This window comes from Ochotona princeps, chromosome 5, assembly GCF_030435755.1.
Source record: "Ochotona princeps isolate mOchPri1 chromosome 5, mOchPri1.hap1, whole genome shotgun sequence".
Lineage (NCBI taxonomy): Eukaryota > Metazoa > Chordata > Mammalia > Lagomorpha > Ochotonidae > Ochotona > Ochotona princeps.
In genome coordinates, this window is record NC_080836.1 from 59965652 (window position 1) to 59987598 (window position 21947).

A 21947-nucleotide genomic window follows, 5' to 3' on the forward strand; every position below is an offset into this window, starting at 1 on the left:
TTGCTTCTTTGGTGTGTTCTGTGACAGCAGACAAGAAAAGCAGTCCAGAGAGTGCTTAAAACAGAGGCTGTTGTCAATGCCTGTGATTTAGTAAAAGGAACATTTCGAGAAGGAGAGTTCTCTGAATGAAACAATAGACAAAGATTTGGCTGCTGAGAAACATGACTGCTTTTTTTGTTCAACCAAATAATTTTGTGTGTGTATGTGTGTGTGTGTGTGTCTAGAGTCATGTTTACGTTTAGACTGTGAACTATAAGGGGCAAAGAATGTGTCTTTTTCTTCATAACTTCTCTGTATTGCTGCATCATGTAAAGTATCCAGTGACTATAATCCATGCTTGTGGAGACAGGTAGATAATATAGTGAGAATACTAGGTTTCAGTTTTCTTTGAAACTTTCTAGTGGTGGGATCCTGGGGCAAGGCACTTATTCTCTCTGAGTCTAAAACAATCAGTAATTTCTTGTCTACATGTGTCATTCTAATTTGGATGAAGATTTAATTGTATTGGGGGAGGGTAATGATATGTTTTACAGATGTTTAATGTTTTTATTGCTGGATTAACATGCAAGTGAATTTTAGGATGTGATTGTGACCTATATGAGGACAATCCTTCTTACAAGGTTCAGAATAATGTGTTGCCACTGTTCTCTATGCATATACATGTATCTATAGAATATAATTAATATGATCCTCTTAGATCATTCTGGAAAGAACCATTATTATCATGAAAGAGGTAAAGTGGGGACCTTATATCCAATATCCAATCCATATGCCATTTAAGAGTTACAATTTATCTAATTAGTTGAAGACCATTATATAGATTGTTCCCATCATAATTAGGTGATAACCACATTTACATGTGCTGTTTAGATGTCTGTCCCTCTGACATGGCATAATTAGTAAATTTACACATATAATGATGCTTTTTCCCCCTTTACTTTTTAACAGCAAATGCTTACTCTTCCGCTAACTATGGGATGTGAGGTAAGTCATTTAACCTACTAAAATTCAGTTTTATCATATATAGTGAGAGAATACAGCTTAATACTCTCCTAAGCCACTTTTGGCTCTAAAAGGATTTGACTGGATGACTTCGATTTTTATATCATAGTAAATGATAACTGTGCTTTTCACAAGGGAAAAGAATCACCTTCAGCGAACTAAAACTCCTGTCAGTTGGTTAGTCTTACTTCCTTTAGAACTCCCACCTTACATCTCATTGTCTTGTTGGCTTATTTCTCTATTTAGGAATTTGTGTGAGGGACTAAGACATTGTCTTGATCACAGTGAAGTGGCCATTGCTTTGGTGTGTCTAACACACAATCAGAGAAATAATAAAGACTTCTGAATGTGTGAATGAATTCCGATCTGTTCTACAATGTAGTCTCTTTACTATTACTACTATTTACATCCTACTACATCTTTAGTAGAATGAGCTAGTGGTTAAATCTGCCCATGTATGTAGGAGAATCAGTAGGGGAAATGACTAAATAATGTTTTTGTTCCTATATTTGAGAACTGTATCCATGAGAATTTCATTTATTGGTGACCTTAGATCTTGGCTAATCGAAAATGGGATTTTCACCAGAAATTGTTTACATGGTTGTTTTCTTCAACACTACATTGAGCTAGCTGTTTTGTTCCTGAAATTTAGGATTGAATGTGATGCCTAAGCATATGTTTCTATTATGTAAATAAATAAGCCCATTGTTGGCAAGGATTTTCCTATGAGAGAAAAATGCTTATCATGAAAAGTGAGTTGTCAAATTTAGAAATCATTGTAAAAAGTAACATTGTAAAGCAAACCTTAGCCCACAAGCGAAGCTAGAGACCAGGATGGAGCACAGGTAATGCCGAGCTAGGCTCTTGCACCTACTGGTCTGCATGAGCCAGGAATGATAAGCCACAGTGTCTAAGGCAGAGGTCGGGACAGGTGAGGGGCTGAGCCAAGCTGAGTCAGAGCAACCACTGGCATGCATGCGATCTATGGCTCGGAACAGGCCCGGTTGGAGAGCTAAGGGGACAACCCTAGCTGGGTTGAGGTTCCCACCAAGGGGCGCATGGGCTGGAATGGGGGCTGTGTTCTGATCAGGATACGGTTGTAGTCTGCCTTGGCACAAGTGTGGACTGGGATTGGATCACCGAACTGGGCCAGACTCCAACACCCTCTGGTGTTCTGGAAGACCAGGGTAGATGTGGGATGGACTAGGCAAGGTCTCAACCCCTACTGAGCCATGAGTGAGCCGTATGTGGGTATGGATGAGCCGTGGCTGGGCTGAAACATCCAGCAGCAAGGACCAGTTTGGGTTGAAGGCCAGTCAGGAAAAGTCACTGTTCCTGCTAGAACTGAGTAGGGCTGGCTCATGGACCCCTTGGTATGCACAAAATCTGGCATTGGGAGAGGTTCTGATGGAGGAGCCTGGGTAACTCCTCTGGCAGGACACAGACCCGGCAGGTAAGTGCAAGAAACATGATAGGAAACAGCCCAGAATAGGCCATGGAAAGTTACCCACTGGCATACATTTGGCATGGGTTGGGGGCAGACCAGGCTGAATCAGTTCACATCATCCACTGGCAAATCCGAGCACCAGAACAGTGTGAGTCAGGCCGGGTTTGGTCGCAACAAAAACCAGTGCACAATATGGAATGTCAAGGTGAGGTTGCCTGTACCGGATGTGACTGCAGCGCCCATCCAGCACACGTGAGAACCAGGAATGGAGGTGGCAGAGCCAGCAGGGGGAATATGGGAGGGTTCCCTTGCAGGACAGCTACTCCCACTGGAGAGCGTGAGCCGGGATGGGGACAGACCAGACTAAGCAGGGCTACAACACCTGTGTGCCTCATGTGGACTAGATCAGGGAAGAACCAGGCTGGGCTGATTATTCCTACTGGTGCAAACAACATTAGAGTGGGTGAGGGTTGTTGGGGCTTAGCCACAGCTTCAGCTGGCAGAAGCTGGCACTGGGGTCTAATTCTGTCAAGTCAAACCACAGAACCACCTGGAGAGTGCATAATCCGGGAATGGAAGAGTCCTGGAAGGGAAATAGTGGGCTCCTCCCTCTTGGGTTACCACTCGCACAGGAGGGCACGAAAACTAGGCTGGGGTGGCTAGACCGACACAACAGCATCTGTTTGGGCTGCATAGTAGAGCTGGTTAGATGGAACAAAGCTTAAATACCCATTGACATGTACAAGAGCCGAATGGGATGTGGGACAAACTGGACTACTGCTACTCATACTGCAAACCAGGGTAGGGGGCGGGCCTGGTGGGGGTTATTGTGAGTCACTCCAACTAGGCTGCAGCTCCCACTGGTTTATGTGAGGGCCAAGTATGTGCTGGGCAGAACCAGGCTGGACTGCAAACACCCATTGGTTCCAGTGGAAGTCGGGGCTGAAAACAGAACCAACCCAGCAATTACAACCACCAGCTGACCGGGGCAATGGACTGTACCAGGCCCTGTGCTTGCTAGAACATACAAGAATCTGGTCTGAGAACACTTCAGACAAAGTTTCTTTGGAGATCTCCCCAGTCAAAATGTTGGACTCAGTACCCTAACCATGAAAAGACAGAAGACAGAACAGGTCAATCAGCCACCTCAGCTATATGTTGGCAGCGAAATACTGGGCAAACAGAGACTCTATGATGGACTATGTCAATCAGAGGATTCTTCAAAGACCTCATCGTGCTTGGAGTGGCAAGATTGGCAGCGATTCATAACTGTTGATCTATCAAACCACTTGAGCAAGAACCTCGGAGCATGCCCCATATCTGGGACCTGGGGAGGGTAGGAAACTGGATGGGGCTTCTCCCTTAATATCCCCCTTTAAACATGAAGGAAACAATATGGAAATAATAGTCTTACCCACTTTCCTATAGCCCTTGAACCTTTTTACCCTAACTAATTATGTAAAGATTGTCAAAAAAGAAATTTTCTAAAGAAAAATAAAATGTTACCTATTCTTCCACATTTCACCTGTGTGATTTCACATTATGTGAGAATGTTAAAATTCTCACCATTTGTCTATTGAATTGCTTTCTTGCAGTATTCTGTCAAGTTAGGTCAACCCTGGGTGCTATGTTCTCAGCTTTGAATTTGCTCTAAAGGTAGATCTTTCCAGGCATGATACTGTACTTGCAGCATTGCCAACGAACCTTTTCTTCTAGGGAAGTAAACCCTTTCAAATTAGAAAAAGAAGACTTACGTTGATCTGGAAGACAGAGTCAAGAATATCAGTGACAATGGAGCTGATTTTCTGTGTTATAAGACTTGCTGAAAAGCAGTCTTACTGTTTATATTGTAAGATATAGTTTATCTTAACAATATTGTTTTTCTCAGAATATCATTTAATCTTCATTGAAAAACTGTCCAAATTTGGGTGGAGGCCATCCATGACAGTTTGTCAGAGGAGCACCTTTGCAATTGTTAGATACAGTTTCTGCATATCACATCCCCTTCCCCTCCAGTGGATGTTGGGACCAATCCTGACAGCAAAGCTGAGCCTATGTGTATTTTAAAACCACACTTTAGATTTCAAATGGGCCAGGAGGCAAAAGCAAACTCACTGAGACTCTAAGGAACAGAGAGCCTAGTGACATGGTAGGGAAGTTCGTTTGGAGATTTATTTGCTTTTTCTTGCCTGCAAAACATTTATTTTGCCATGACTACTATGGACAAAACACTGTTCAGGATTTTATTTTTTGGCTAGGTAGTTGGTTGAATAATAGATTCTCATGGTGAACTTCAAGCCTCATATAGTCATGCAAGCATTTTTCTGTGATGCCTTTATTTTGACAATTCTTTAACTACATCACATTGCCTATTAATTGAGTACAACTGGTTTGGAATTGCTTTTTAAAAAGTGCAAATTATGGCTTCAAAGTGACCTGATTGAGGTGCAAATGAACGTTAGCACAACATTTCCAAATTGCGGTAATTTTAAATATGCACATACAGATAGGAATTCAGAGTTGGTCTCCTTTATTTTTTGGTTGGAGATTTATAGTCTGAAATGAGAATGTGTGAATTCCATTGAGGGTGTGAAATTCTCAATTTGTTCAGATTGGAAACTTGGGTAATAATTCTGAATAGAGCAATAGCAGCAATTATACAAGATTTTAGCAACATTTTAAGCACACGCTTAGCATCTGCTTAGAGACACTTCTTTACATCTTCAATACTGAAAAGTTAAGGATTTTTAAACAGGCTACAGATACTAATTTTCTTATACTTTAAAAAAGATATATTGCATGGACTAATATTTTCTATATCGATTGCTGCTTATTCAAAGTGCATCTGAATTGGATAAACCCATGAGCCCCAACTTAACTCAGCCTAAGTGAAACTTGCCCTTTTCTCTCTTCTCACATCAGTGGGCAATGGGGCCTCAGCTGCAGGAAGCAGTAGAGAAGCCTGCCCAATCTCCAGGCCAGCTGGAAGGCCAGGCTCCCCTGCTTTTCAGCCAAACAGACACTTGGCACTGAGGCCCTAGGGCAGAGGTTTAACATGGCTTCAATGGAGCTTGGATTTTGCAGTATCTGTCGCTTTAGGTTGATGTCATTACAAGTCCAGGACCCCTCTTTCATTAACTGGCCTCTTGCATAGCTGAAAATGATGACAGAAAACAGCCAAGTGCTAAAGGAGTTGGTTCTTTTTTTATTATTTGTAATTTTGTCTATTTGCATGACAGCCTGGCAGCATATGGCCTGGTGAATTAGAAAAAAAACAAAATCCTATAAACTCTCATCTACTGGCCAGAGTTCCTAGCTTGTGGCATTAGCAGTGGCTACTGCAGCTCCACCTGCCACTTGTCTGGAGGGTGGGAGTATAAACTGATGACCTAGAAGGTTCCCACAGCGAGATAATGCTCAGCTAATGCAATGATTTAATTCCTAACAGCACTCTCAGAAATGGCTAGAAGTGGCAATGTCTACTGTTTTAATGGCAAACCTGATTGGCAAGCAGCTACATACTCTCTTTCCTACCTAATATTCTACAGTAATTGTGCCCTCGCAGGTCTGCAGGAATACTGAAGAAGCAGAAGTACTTGTAACCCAAGGCACATATGTCAATTAGTTGTGATGGAAAAACATAAGGCTGTCCTATCATATTATCAGTCCATGCTAAAAGGTAGTGGCAAGAAACCTGGGAAACAGACAAATACCTTTGCAAGGTGTCTGTTAACTTGCAGACTTGGCCTTTTCAAAATCAATTATCTATATAGTTTTTGCTTGAATTAGCCATTCTTGCTTTGAATTAGCCATTTTCTGTAACTATGAACCTGAAGAAAGGGAATTTGCATTGTTGTTTGCGAACTAAGTTTGCCTGAAACAAGAACAGGAGAAGGTTGCAACTCTCTGCTGATAATGGTCAAGAAGGCAGTGATTGGCCACCTGGTAGGATCTGGCTGTGTCCCTGTCCTCTCATAGACACTGCTGTCATTGGTGACCTGTGAAGTGGTCACCTCCTTGTTCCCCTCCGAGTATTTGGAGAAGTTTCAGCTGGCTTCTAGCAGCCTCCAGTTACCTCTAAGAATTGCCTGAATAGCAACTGGGGTTAGCAGGAATGGAAGAGAAGTTGCTCTAGGTTTTTGATGTAAGCACATAGGGGAGTCTGCAGCGATGAGGGAACTACCTTATTCTGTCTTTCTGTGACACCATTCCTGGAGGATCCTTGCTCAGCTCCATCAGGAAGTGAACAGCACTCCTTTGACAGCCATGCTTGGGCCCATGCCGTCCTGGGGTGTGGCACTGGAGTGGAGAGAACCAGCACGAATGGGGTTTAGTCTCAAAGGGCATGACTTCTGCAAGGACCTGGAAGTCTATCTGGGGTCACTGAAAGTGCAGGAAAGATCCACAGAGATTCTGCAGACTAGCTAAGAAACCAAGGAAGAGCTGGAAGTGCAGCGAAGCCAGCTGGAATGTACCAAGGGCTGATGCAGCAAGAGCGCAAAATTGACGAAATCCTCTTTCCAATGTCCAGGAAAGTGGCCAGTAAGTTCCTTGGGAGGGGGTTTGAGCCAGAACTTAAACGTTGTGGGTGAATCCTGTTGCTGCTATGAGCTAGCAGTTCCAGAATGTACTGTGTGTCTGGATAAGGCGGAGGGAGGAACAGCGTGGTCAGGAAAATGTGAGGGATCAGCATGGTACCAAGGTCACAGCACTGTTTAAGTCTTGTTTACATAGAAAAGCAATTATTTAATCGATACTTAGAATGAAATAAAATCATAAACCTTTCTGTATTTAATTTTGTATTTAACTTTCAGTTATATAATGTGAACAAATCATACAAACAGAAAAAATATATAGACTTTCACTGAAACATTTATTTGTCTTTATTTGAAAGGCAAATTTGCAGAGAGAGAAGGAAAGGCAAGAGAAAGAGAGATCTTCCATTCACTGGTTCTCTCCCCAAATGGCTGTGACAAAATTAATTTCAAATGGCTAACAGACATGAAAAAATGCTCAGGCTTCCTAGCTATAAGGGAAATACAAATAAAAATCACATTGAGATTCTGCCTAACTCCAGTGATGCTGGCCTACATTGAGAACTCTAATAACACCTGCCAATGTGGATACGGGGAGAGAGGTGCCCTGCTTCACTGTTGGTGGGAGTATAGGCTAGTACAACCACTATTGAAGTCAGTATGGAGAGTGCTAAGAGAACAGAAAATTGACCTGCCATATGACCCAGCTATCCCACTTCTGGGAATATATATAAAAAATCTGTATATGAGAAAGAGTTCTGTAATTCTATATTTACAGCAGCACAATCTATACTAGCAAAGACATGGAAACAACCCAGATGCCTGCTGTAAGAGGAGTAGATAAAGAAACTGTGGTCCATCTACTCCATGGAGTACTATTTAGCCATTAAAGAGAATCGAATTCTACCATCTGAAACGAAATAGTCCCAATTAGAAACCATTATGCTCAGTGAAGCAAGTTAATCCCAAAAGGACAAATACCATATGTTTTCTCTGATAAGGCAACCTCCTTGCAAAACATAAGGTCAATAGCCCTTTCAATACTGATTTTGCTGCATCTCATAGGCTTTGATATATTTTTAAAAATTTTTCATTCTTTCCCCAAAAAACCCATCTTGTTTATTCCATTGCTGCCTCATAGGTTACACAATATTATCCTTTGCTTCAGGAAGGTGTGATTTTCATTTCTTCAGTGACACATAGGTCACTCAGCATGTTATTTGACTTCATGTTGTCATAAATTTTTCTATTTTTCTCTCTGTTGATTTTGGTTTATGGCTTTTCATCTGGGGGAATATATAGTAACTGTGTAGCAGAGAGTATCACCTACAGATGTGAAGATATAATGCAGTATGCATTGTTACTTGCAAATCAAAAATGGACTGCCAGTGAAACTGTTGAAAGTATCTTGACAGGAAGATGCTGGACTCTCTGCCATTGTCCATAACTGCAGTGCCAGGATACACTTAAATAGCAGAATGATGGACTTAGGACTGATTGTGAAGGACTATATTATTGTGGTGACATAGGGCAAATCAGTACGGGGGGATTTGGGGAAAGGGAAACCCTGGAGCCTATGGAATATTAATTAATTTTATGAAAGAGCTTCGTGTTTGGGGATACAATCTATTGTGAGCAGTAGCTTGACATCTTCCTAAGGTTGTAAAAATATTTAGCAAAGAAATTAGAAACTAGCGGTGGTCAAGCTCTGTTCCTTGTTGTAGGACTAGTCAAGGTAAGACTATCGATATGTTTACATGTATCCCTACATTCACTTATAAAAAGTAAGTTGGTTTTAGAAGTTAAACTAAACTGCAGACACTCTTAGGGTGTGAACAGATTTCATTCTAAATATTTATGTATAATTAGATTAACTAAAAGTTTATATATGAATTTCCATATGTAAAGCTGAAAAAGTAACATGTGTATTCTGACTAGTAAAATTTATTTTGCCTGCCATTGACTTCTAGTATATATCTAATTATGTTTTGGGCCTCATTCTTCATATATTCTATTATTAATGAAGACAACATATTCTGAATCACAAATGAATTTCCTGTAATATACTTGCTTTCAAACCTCTGATCTTGACATAAAACAAAGCAACCACAACCCCATAGGTAAGCTTACACCCTCTATTGTTTTCTCAGGAATAAGAGAGCTTTAGCAGGCAAAGGGCTAAAGGATGAAGTCATTTGCCTGGATGTGCAGTTAACTCTAAATCTATGCTTCCCATTTTTCAATATGGGTTATTCCTTTTAGAATTTGACAAATGGAAGTATAGGTATCATTAAGTTCTATGTATCTTTATAATCTCAAAAATCTTAACTCCTTCTTCTGTGCTTTCAAACAAAATCTAGAGCCCAATAATTTTTACTGTTCTTCTGACCCATTTTACTCCTTGGTAAGGTTGCTGTATAGTAGTACCAACAAGAAGGCAAAGGCTCAAAGCTCAGAAATAAGTGTCTTTCATTCTAGCCTTTTTCTACTAAAGTGCCCATCATGTTGCAAAGGTCTATTTATTGTGAAATATTTTTAAAATTTATCTCCTCTAAGTCCTTGTTGATGAGTAAGTTTGGGAATAAACAAAAATGGTTTGGCCCTCAAGAAAGTTACCTTCTAGGTAAGAAGAAAGGGTTACACATAAATAAGTGAACTATTCAGGAATCCAATCAACAAAGTGAATGAGGGTTTATAAAAAATAATGGTTCTGAACAAGAAGTGTCATGAACCTAAGTGAGGGGAGGGACATAGTACTAGGGATAGTGGAATTCAGATAGAAGAATTAATGGAAGGGCAGGACTTCTGAGACTGGAATGCTAAGGATCCGACTGAATGTGGATGAAAGTGGAAAGAAACATCAGCCTTGAGAATAGAAGGACTCAAAATCAAGTGGTGACTTATTGAGGGCAGTTAATGAAAAACAGGACTACATTAAACCTAGACTACATTCCCTAGCTAGTTAGTTGGACAGGAGAAATGATAGCTTGACTCTTCAGAAGCGACCCTCAACTTGAAGAGGGGAAGGTTATTAGGTGACAGATGGTTATCATTCTCAAGCGCCAGAAATACAATTCTGTGTGATAAGATCAACTCCTCTTGTCTAATGTTTTCTCAAACATGAGTAAATTTGAGTTGGATAGTGTCTGAGATCTTATGTACCTTGCAGTTTTGTGTAATAAGGAGGGGAAAGGAGTTTCAGAACAGGGAGTCTAAAGAGGACCAGTGTTATAGCAGCATACTGGAAGCTGGTAAGCTCAGGGAAGACCAGGAAATCTTTTGTGTGTGTGTGTGTGTGTGTGTTGTGAAATGGTGTCCAGATCAGGCCCCCAGATTTGTATTGCTACTCTAGGCTCTCTTCTTAAAGCAAGCCTGTTTCCGATGCCCTTTCTTCTTCTATACTTCTTTTCCATGATCATTACTTTTCCTTCTGACTACACACATCTGAGTTGCAGAAGGTAAAACAAAGCAATGAGTGCTCTGCCTCATTTGGTGTGGCTGTATACAGTTTTCCTGCTTCAGCTTTTGTGATTTGGGTACTTGGCATTGCCACTGACAGTGGCCACTGCAAGCAGTGCCCCTTTGGCTTGTACATCCCAAGTTAATAGTCTGACAGATATTTCCATTAAACCTACCCAAATATTCCTAGAGATGACATCTCAGCTATTTCCAGATACATGTGGGATAAGAGAATGGCTAATTGGAGCAGGGATCAAAACAGAACCAAGGAATGCAACTCTAAGAATCCCAATGGCATCTTGTGACCGTAGTACCAAAGAAGCAGTAACAGCCAGAAGCTGGAGAGCCTGGGTCAGTGCCCGGTGCACATTGTACCTCAATGTGGTGCCTTCATCAACACCTGTTTATGGAGAATCAAGTCTGTGCCAGGCTCTGTTACAAATACTATAATTTTCTGTTGACTCTAAGCTCTTCTGATACATGAAAATGAATATGGCTTTCTCGAAAGGGATTAGTTCTGCTCCATATGCTAGCACTTAGTTGAACATTGTGAAAAATCTGTAATATCCGCTTGTTTTTCAGAGTTTGGCCAAATTATTGAAGGTGCATTACTTGATGTTTTATATTCAGGGCTTGAAAGAAGCTCAGTTGAATAAACAGTGGTATGACTGGATGAATCAACAGCACATACCATATGCATATACATCATCAAATTCTGGGATGCACTGAGCCAGTCCTGCAGGGAATGCCAAGGAATATGAGAGGGGGTCCTTCCCCGTAGTTATTTCTTAAATGTAACACATAAAATGATAAGCCAACTGATGATTCCTAGATAACATATTTTAAAGAGAGAAAGCCACTGCTTCTTAGAAATGCAGTCTGTTATACAAGTTATTATAAGTTGCAAGATATAATTTTTCATATTTATATAAAATGAACAAATCCCAAGTATTTCACAATACAAATTTAGGAGAATAATGATATTTTAATCAAGCAGAATCCTGTTGTTAAAGACAATTCAGCTAGAAAATTCGTTGCTGCCCTATGTGGGCGTAGAGTGAAAGCATCTGGTACCCTACATTGACTTCTCAGTCTTACTATTCAGAGAATGACCTGAACTTAGCAGTGTGAAGTTGACTGCTCCACAGGAAACCACCTCCCCAACTGCTGGCTTGCAGCTTTCTCTTTAGCCAACACCCAAAGCCACTGTCAGTTGTCACGGGGACCAGACTTCACAAGGTAAGTAAAAAAACAGAAACAGACGTGTTTTCAAAAAGAATTGTGTGAGTGTACTTCCCAGGAGTGATAGGAAGTACATCCTTTCAAGGATACCTGTGTGGGGTGTGGACAGGACCTGTAGCTCTACATACATGGTGTGGGTGAAATGAGACAGATTCGAGGTTCCCAAGTGTCCGATCTGAGACGGAAGCAGGTTATGTTGTCTAGACTACAGGAAATGGCCTTGTTTTCTGAGAGAAGGTTATCAGAATTTTAAAAGCCAATGACGGCTAGGGAGACAGTTTAATTGAAATTTTATTGACTAGTTGGTTTTTAGAAGGCTGTTCCCTTCTGTGTATGATTCTAAAATTCTATCTGTGAGCATAAGTAGCAAACTAAATTAAATTAGGTTTTTGAAAGATATAGGTCTTATTACAATAACGGACATCCTCTGGCTATTTTTTTCCCTCAAATCAGGAATTTTAAACTTTCAGTGAAGTCAGAATCATGTCTAAGATTTTTTAATCTCTTGACAAATATAGAAAACATGGTTATTTAAATGATTATTTCATAATCATCTAAAATTGCTACACATATCAATATAAAAAACTTTTCTTTGCTACAGTGTGGATATTATTAAGAACCCATTACATGAATAAAGTAACATTAGGCTCATTCTTCAGGGATTTCCCTCCCATTGACCTTTCAGCCTTTCATAATTTTTGCAGACTGTTCCCATTTTCCTCCACTTCCTCCTTCACAGACTGTGTGAAACCAGGAGTTTTGGGGAAGGAATGTGTAATGATTTAGACAAGTAGTTTTTACTTTGAATTTTTACCCATATTTGTGCTTTCATTGATTTAAGTAGCTTTAGCATAATTACAGTTGAAAGTCAATATTTTAGCGTTAAAATGTCATTTCCTTCCAACCTAGAAAATATGATCTCATGTTGAAAGACACTGGGCCTTTTAGCATCTGTCCTATAGTATTTTATTAGCTTTGTCGGTTTGAAATCCCCAGTTCTAGCTCTGGAAACCATTATTCCAGAGACAACTGAACCTGAGTTGGTGCCAGACATTTTCTTTTTTTTCTCAGGCATTGATATTTTTTCCTGAGAAGGTGTATTGCTTTCCATCAGTAGACTTGTGTGGGTTTCACAGATGGGAGAAATCAACAGGAATGTATACATTCAGCATAGCTTGGTCTGTAAGTACTTTATTCTGTTACCTTTCAAATGATGGGTCGAGTTTTAAAACAGCAAACTCAAATGCCTGACATAGGTGCCTAAATTTGGAGCTTGACTGTTTATAGTCATAGACCCATAAATAGTAATGTAAATCATGATAAACTTAATTGAAAACTGGTCTAGCAACGTCTGTGAATACTTTAGAAGTTTCTAGCACAACATACTAGCCCTACATCGTGTGAAGTTTTGTCAAGATGTCTGTGTGATTGATTACCTGCCTTTCCTTGTGCATCAACCGTGAGGGCCTCTCTCTGTGTTCCCGGAGCCTCTTCTGAGCATGCTCTCTCTTCAGAATGTTGCTGCTTTCTATTCCCTCTGATTGGGATGGCGTTCTGCAATTGCTACACACGGTTTATGCAGGTCTTTTGGGTTGCTGATCGAAATTCTCTTCAAGGAAGTCTTCCATGGTCACCCCATCTAAAGTAAAAATTAAATTGCTGTAACTTTCTGTCTCCACCATTAGGTCAGTGAAATTATACCATTATGTTCCCTCCAACAGAACGATGGTTCTGGGAGAGCTGCTTGTTAACTATCCTATGTATGGGAGAAGAACAGCACAGAGAGGGTATTAAGGATCTATTACACAAATGAACTGTTTGTGTTAGCAGATGAGCAAAAAATAAACAAAGGCAGTAACAATCTGTAGGAGTATGATAGGATGAGTCATAGTATTTCAGTAACTTGAAGTATTAGGCACTCACCCTTACCTAAAGAAAAAGATCTACTTGATGGTGGGATTTCTAGAAGTTGCTAAGGATGTAGTGCAAATGATAAAAGGTGTGCATAATAGGACCCTGAAAATGATAGAGTAACTTCTCATTTATCATCTGTCTACATACATTTCCATGATGACATATGCAGAAAGATACTAGGTGGGCATAATCTTTCTGGGGGAAAATGTGAACAGTAATTTTCCAGTAAAGAAATTCTAAAGGAACCAGAGGGCTAAACATCGATAAAAAGAACATAAAAATTGTTGCAACTATAATTGGTTCTGCACAATATGCTTCATGGCATCTTCCATGAAATTTTTCACTCCCAGTATTTTGTTGAAGATTTATGCTTCTATGTTCATCAGGGATATCAGTCTGTAGTTCTCCTTTTCTGTTGTGTCTCTATCTGGCTTTGGTATTAAGGTAATATTGGCTTCAATTGCCAGCATCCTACGTGGGCACCAGTTCATGTCATAGCTGCTCTAATTCCTATCCCTGCTTATGGCTTGGGAAAGCAGCAGAAGATGGCCCAAAGACTTGGGACCCTGCACCTGCATGGAAGACCTGGATTGCTTCGCTTTGTATTGTTTTAAATATCTTGTGGTGGATTAGGGTAATTCTTGAGACATTTGGTAGAAATCAGCTTGAAACCATCGGTTCAGCTCTTTTCTTTGAATAAAAGATGAGCTCCCAGTGCTACTGTTAAATTTGTTTTGCCAATAGGATGCTGGACTCTGCCATTGTCTATACTACAAAGGTATGATACACTTAAATAGCATAATTATGGTCTTTAGACTGTTGCTGTTGGGCTACACTATAGTAATAACATGGGGGAAAACAGTGAGGAGCAAGAGGAAATGGGGTGTGGAAGAGGAAATCCCAGGGCCTTTGGAACTGTGTCATGAGAAATTAAAATTAAAAACCATGTGTCCATTGCCCATTGCTACAGTGACTTGGTATCAATCAGTGATTCTCAGTTGCTAATTTCTACAGTCTCTGCTAATTGCTCTCTTTTGGAATGCTGTGTGGCTGTTCTGGTTCCACGTGTATTCCCAAGTCTTGTCTTCTCCTCTCTCTTGGAATTTCTGTACTTCCCATGGAGACTTTTGTCTTTATTTTAGTGCATTTTGGTCTGGTTTCTCATGGTGTGAGCCTTGGATACTCTTACGGCTGTTGCTATCACTAGCAGGGTGGCATGAATCAAATTCTGAGGAAAGAATCTAAGTATGTTAGGCTTTTGTGATTAACTAGGGCCAAACAAGTGTACCTGAAAAGTGATGATGTGGTGTAGATGGTAATATGTACTACATGTTTATAGAGAACTCTGTGGACTTTTGGGGAAGCATCAATGAGTTAGAAACCAAAATTTGAAAATATAATGGCACTGTCTTAAAAAAATGTCAGAAAGCAGAGCCAAATATGTCACTTGAATAATTAACACGATAAGCCAGAAAACTCCATTTTGGGTGCAAATAGTTCCCTCAATTCCAGGGTCACCTGGAATTTCATACTCATTAGATTTTTTTACCCACAGCAGTAAGGATGGGGTGTACACCTTTTCCACTGACATTGGGTAACAATTTTCAAGTACCACTTTTATTTATTTTAAATAGAATAATTTAGGTATAGCAGTCCTAAAGTTATGCTCCTTAAAGGCAGGAGTAAGATTTTAAGGTGATCTGGTTTCAGAAGGTATATTGTTTTATTGAAGTATAAGTTTTTTGCTTTCACCTTTTTAGAGTCTCTAATATGTTATTGTTTAAAAAATAAGAATAAGTGATATGACTCGGGAAGAATATTAAAATTATCCCATATCCCAAGAAACTTTCCAACATTCAGCCTTACGGATCACCAAGTCTTAAAAAATTGCAGTGGTTGATAGCTTTTTCACTAATAATGCCAGGTCTTGACAGAAGTCTTCTGATTATATGAACTGGCAAAACTCAGAAGAAACGAGTAATTAAATAGAGAACTGCAAGTACCTTTTTAAAAATTATTTATTATTTTTAATTCATTAATTACGTTGTATTATGTGACACAGTTTCATAGGTACTTAAGGAACTAAGTAGTGTATAAAGGGCAACGCACCAGATTCTTGGTTGACTTTTAGCCTAGGATTTAATCTTAATTCTTTGGCAAACTGGCTGTTTGCATATTTGCTTTGCAGTGTGTTTTTTTCCAAGATGAGACCTCGTAAAGACATTTAACTACACAGAATGTCTGTATGAAGAAAATAGAAGGGAAGTAATGCCTCAGTGGATGGACTAACAAGCTTGCTTTCGCTGCTAATGTGTAGCAGCAATTGTAGTTCTGTTTTGACAAAAGCCTGTATTGATATTAGACATCCTCTTACTAACTTGACAAGACAGGTCTCTACCAAGATAACTCCCCAGTAGTTTAGAGTGTTGCTTAACAGTGAAGTCTAACATCTTTATCCTTTAAGAAATATCTTGAAGCCAAAAAAAAAAAATACAGTAAAATAATGTACTTCAATTTTACTGGTAGAGGTATTAATAGTAGAAAATGTATTGGTTAATTATAATGGCCATTTATCCCAGGCACCTGGGATCACGCTAGGAAGTGTTCATAATAATTGAGGTGAAGGCCTTATGAGGTTCCTCCCTGTACTATAAATGTGCCTGCCAAGCAATGTGTTCAGAAGATTATTAATGGACATCTGTTTAAGATAATGTTCTTGTAAATGTCATTGACCTACTACCTCATACTAACAGTCATTCCACTAAGATTTATAATTTTCTAGTTTCATGTTAAAATACATGAACATAATTTATTTCTAGTGTAAATCCATCAAATAAAACCAAATAGAATGTTGTTCTTTTTAAATGGCATACATGTGCTGGTATTCTCTACTATTGAATAAATAAGAATTACTGAGAGAATTCTTAAAAAAAAAAACACTTTCATGTAGAGAGCTTAACAAGTTATTCATGTGATTCAGATAAAAATCCACAAGCCCTCAAGCTAAGAAAAGCAATGTTGTTGGAAATATGACCAGCAACATACAATATCTTTACATATGAATATAGAAAATTTTACATCAGCACTTGAAATATTCTGACATAAAATCTATGATGTGTAGGCAAACTTTTAATATTTTAGCTTATTTCCCACACGTTAGTCGTCATCTATACAAAATTAAATATGAATTGGGGCCGGAGTTGTGGCCAGCAGGTTAAGGTACCTCCTGTGGCACTGGCGTTCCATACAGGAACACCGATTCTACCTGGTTTCTCTGCTTTCTTGGCTCACTGGTAATGTACCTGGGAAGGCAGCAGAGCATGGTCCAAATACTTGAATCCCTATACGCTTGTGGGAGGTCGGCGTGGATTTCTAGTCTGGGCTTTTGTCTGACTCAGCCTCCAGCACAGAATGAGAGAATTCTCTTGCCATCTTTTCCCCTTCCCTCCTCTTCCTCATCTCCCTCGCCTCCCTCTCTTTCTCTCCATTCCTTCACTCCTCTCTGTGACACTGCTTTTCAAATAAATTTTGAAAGTCTATTAAATAATTGAAGAATAGCATCATAGCCTGAGACCCAAAACCTTCAGTCTTGCCCTGTAAAGAACATTAATGTGTCATTTGCTCAGCAAACAATCTTCTTTTGTACTCTGTCTCTGTCTCTCTTGGTACACATACAATCACACTTTGTTTAATCACATGCAAACATGGAATTTATTGAAACATTTAAAAACTGAGTGTATATTCAATTTTAGATTATAACAGATATAGGTACTAAACATTTAATATAGCCCTAGGCATTTGGTATAGCAGCAAGGATAGTACTTGGAATGCCAGATTCCAAGTTGGAGTGCCGGGTTGAAGTCCCAGCCCCACTCCTGATTGCAACTCCCTGATGATGTACACATTCAGAGGTAATGGTGATGACTCAAGTACTTGGGTGCCTACCACCTACTTAGAGCACCTAGATTAGGCTCCTGGTTAGTGACTTTTAGCCTGGCTCAACTCCAGTGTGGCAGGCATTTGGGGAGTGAATCAGTGAATAGGATACCTCCCCTCCTCTCCTCTCCCCTTGTCTTCCCTCCCTTCCTTCTTTCCTTTTTTCAAAATAATAGAATAAATAACAGCTTAGAAATAGATAATGTATTATCTTAAAAAATACAAAGTGTCTTTAAGAGAGGAAAATTATTGACATAGCAGGATCATTTTCATAACCATAAATGTAAATGTTCCATACTTTCTTGTTCATAAATTAATTTTGCTGTAAATTTGCCAGTGAATAATTTAAAAATTCTTTGCTTTTGTTGCCTTGTGAAAATAAGACATATTCTCTTAGCAGCATACTATACATACAGCATTTTCAAGGTCTCTGGTTCCTTAACCACTAAAATGGACCTCACACTAGTCACAGTTTGGACTTTGTCCAAAGTGGTTTATAACATAAAATTCCAGCACTTCTAATTTCGTCTGCAACAGTGACTTGTCATGATTTCTGAACAGAGTTTTTCTCTGAGGTTCAACAAAATATTGTATCCTATTGTTGACTTTCAACTAGACAGAACGTTCAATAGGAGATTAATACAGAATGAGCTCTGGCTGCAAACCAAGTGAGTTCATGGCCTCTCCCGTATTTTATTCTTGAACGCCTTTTCCCACAGCTTTTATGTACTGTTCAGTGACTGACAGCCACAAGCTTTTGCTTATGTATGTTTTTATTCAGTTTACTAAAAAGTACCCTTCACATTAATTAAAGATTGGAATGGATTGCTTATTGTTACTTCATTTCCTATTTTTTTCATTTTTGTTACTGATTTCTTTATTGTGAAATGGACATGCCTTCTATGACAAGGTGTTTGTATCCCAAAGGGAGACTATTTCTTATTTCTTGGAAAGACAAGTAAATTTGTATAGGAGAACCAAACAAATGGGTGGAGATGGCTATCCAAGAAGAAGGTATAGAAAGAAGAAGGTAGGAAATAGCACCATGGAAAATCCTGGTTGAAACTGAGAAGGAAAACCAAGAAACTGAAAAGGCAATAGCCAGCAAATGAAGAGGAGGTGGTATTGCAGATGCTAAAAAGGGGTGAATTATGAGAAATGGCAGCATCTACAGATTCCAGTATTGTTGAAAGTTTAACAGAGGAGAGGATCCTCAGGGATTCTTCTGGGCCCTGAGGCATTGTGGCCAGCTCCGGGAGGTCCAGGAGGGCCATCTCAGAAGATGGACTTGGCTAACAGGAATGGGAGGAGGGGCCAGGTCCATGAACAAAACCCAGAGAGGTGTTTGGGGGTGAGTTGGAAGAGCAAATAACCTGAACCACAGACAAGAATGAGGGAGGAAATTAATTTGACTTTTTTGGATTTGGACAGTAAAAGCAAAAAGAGACTGGTGAAATTACATTAAACTGAGAAGGTTCTTTATTGCAAAAGAAACACTCAACAAAATGAAGAGGCCACCAACAGAATGGGAGAAAATATTTGTAAACTATGCAACTGATCATTAGTATCTAGAATCTTTAGGAAGCTTGAACTACTCAACAACAATAAAGCAAATAATCTAGTCTTAACTGGGCAGGCTTGAACAGGTATTTTTCAAAGGATGAAAATAAAATGGCCAATAGACACATGATCAATGATCACCTAGCCGTGAGAGGAATGGGAATCAAAGGCATGATGAAGCTTGACTACATTCCAGTTGCAATGGTGATCATCCAAAATGAAAAACAGTAATTGCTGAAGAGGATGTGGGGAAAGGGTCCCATAATACCCTGTTTATGGAAATGTAAACTCATACTACCATTATGGAAGACAATACGTAGATTCCTTAGATATCTGAAAATAGATCTACCATATGACTTAATCAGTCCACTCTTTGGAGTTTACTCAAATGAAATGAAACCAGTATATGAAAGAATTATCTGCACCCCAATATGTATTGAGGTTCAGATCATACTAGGTAAGATATGGAATCAACCCAAATGTCCATCAACTGAATAATGGATTAAGAAAATACGGATTATTCACACGGTGGAATATCAGTTAGCCATAGAAAAGAATGAAATCCTGCGTTTTTGCAACAAATGGATGCAATGGGAAATCACTGCTTAAATAAGCCAGTCTCCAAAAGACATTTGTGCTTTTACTGACGTGGTAGTTACTGTACAGAATGGGAAAATGCAATGTATATGAATTAAAACCCTTGTCTATATTCCCGAAAGAAAGTGGCTTTCTACTTAACGCTTGTTTATTTTGTGGACAGTTAAGCTTGTGATTATAAGATAAGCTGAAAGCATGTCATTGTAAAAATTGAAAGGGAAGGAAGAAGGGGAGAAGAACGTGCAGTATCATTATGTTCTTAAATCTGTATTAGTTAAATACGTGACACTTGTTCACCTAATTTAAATTGAAAGATTCAATTTTTGGTTTAAATATGTAGTTTTATTCTTAAAGATTTCTGTAATATCTAGAAGGTTTTAAAGATGATAACTTCACTATGGCAAAAGAAACGAGCAAAATTAAATGGAAGAGTTATCTGAAATACCTTACACAAAGATTAAATAAAACTTTGGTTTTGAATTATAATAAGATTAAGTTTAGGTACATGTCTCATAAATACCAGTTCAAATGACAGTTTTCATGATCTCACTTCAGCTAATTTTGTGTACTCTTGATATGTGGTATTTATAATTTTATTCATTTAACATTGCAGAAGTTAGACTGCATTATATTTTCAGGACATGTTATATATTTCACAGAAATATAATAAATATTTTCCTATGATTATTATCAATGACTTTTATAGATACTCTCATTGCTGGAGAAAAAGATAACTGCAAATTAGAATTAATAACATTGCTGAACATTAGCACTGTAGTTAAGCAATGGTTTGAGACATCCACACCCTGCATTGCTTGCCTGGGTTTGAGTCCTGGCTGCATTTCTAACTGCAGCTTCCTAGAATGCACCCAGTAGGAGGCAGCAGCACTGGCTCCCTTACTGGCATCCCTGCCACCCACGTGGAAGAGTTGGATTGAGTTTTAGGCTTCTGGCTTTGGCCTGGCCCACCTCTGGCTGCTGTGGTTATATCATGAACCAGTGTATCGAAGATCTCTGTTCAGTTTGTCTCTCTCTATGTGATACAAATTTTAAAAAATATAGAAAATTTTAAAACATTACAGGAATAAAGTGTCAAAGTCACAAATATTCCTGAGTCACGAGCTGCCTTAAATTTATCTGTATTCCAACAAGTTCAGTTTTTGGTGAACAAAATGATTACCAGATACTTCAAACTTGATTTTGTATTGAAGCAATTAAGAAAAACTAAACAGTTCACCATGATTCACTTCCTCCTATACTTTTTTTTACGTTTGAGTGTTTAAGTAATATCTTATGTCCCTTCTCTTTTCAGACTAACCTCTCCCTAGATTGTTTCATTCATTACTGAGGTTTGAATTTCCATTTATAGGCTGATTATTATCAAATTTGTGTTTCCAATAACTGAACCCACATATCCACTTCCTTTTCTTCCTCTGTTCCTCCCTCCTCCTGCCCTTCCTCCTCTTGCTTCTCTGCCTCCTTTCTCTTCCAACATCTTGGTTGAGAAATAATTGACATGTATTATATATCACATTTTAAAAAATACAACTTTGACGTAATATTCACCCATGAGCCTTTCACTACAAGTAAAATAATGAATATTGTCTCCAAAAAATCTTTCTATGACTTTGGCTATTTCTGCCATATTCTTGGCCCCATCATAAATTCCCTGGGAACTAACAATTTGTCTCATGTCCTGATGTATTAATTTATATATTCTAGAATTTTGTGTAAATGACATAGGTTTATATAATGAGCAAAATATTTATGTAGTGTTTAGAGCTCTCAGTGATACAGATTTAGCTAATAAAAACTCTACAAATAAACATGCAGGGTTAACTTAAACTTCCATTAAAAATTAATTTCTCATCCTTTTTTGTCTGGGCTTTTCCCACTCAGCCTGATGGTTCTATCTAGATGTTGTTGATGCTGCATGTCAGTAATTCTTCCTTTTTCTTACTTGGCAGTGGTATTTTGTTGTATGTCATGTCACAATTTATTTATTCACCAGTTGGTTAGCATTTGTGTTGTTTCTAGGTTTTGCCTGGTATAAATAAAGCTGCTGTGTACATTTGAGTACAAGCCTTTGAATGTACATGTGTTTTGATTTGCCTTGAATAAATATCTAGGAATTGAATGGCTGAATCATATGGCAGGAGTATGTCTGTATTTTTTTTCAGGAAGTTGCCAGTTTTCTAAGTGAGTGTTCCATTTTTATTTGTCCCTTGCAGTGAATGAGTACTTTAGTTGTTCCC

The 21947-nt window shown here is 38.8% G+C and overlaps 1 long non-coding RNA gene across 1 annotated transcript in view; it reads left to right on the forward strand.

Moving 5' to 3' along the window:
- Positions 1 to 11575: 11575 nt before the first annotated feature.
- The window catches only part of LOC131480382 (uncharacterized), a 159157-nt gene continuing 148785 nt past the window's right edge, over positions 11576 to 21947 (forward strand). Inside the window, exon 1 of the long non-coding RNA XR_009245470.1 lies at positions 11576 to 11682. This is a non-coding gene — a long non-coding RNA (uncharacterized LOC131480382). The remainder of the gene's footprint in view (positions 11683 to 21947) is intronic.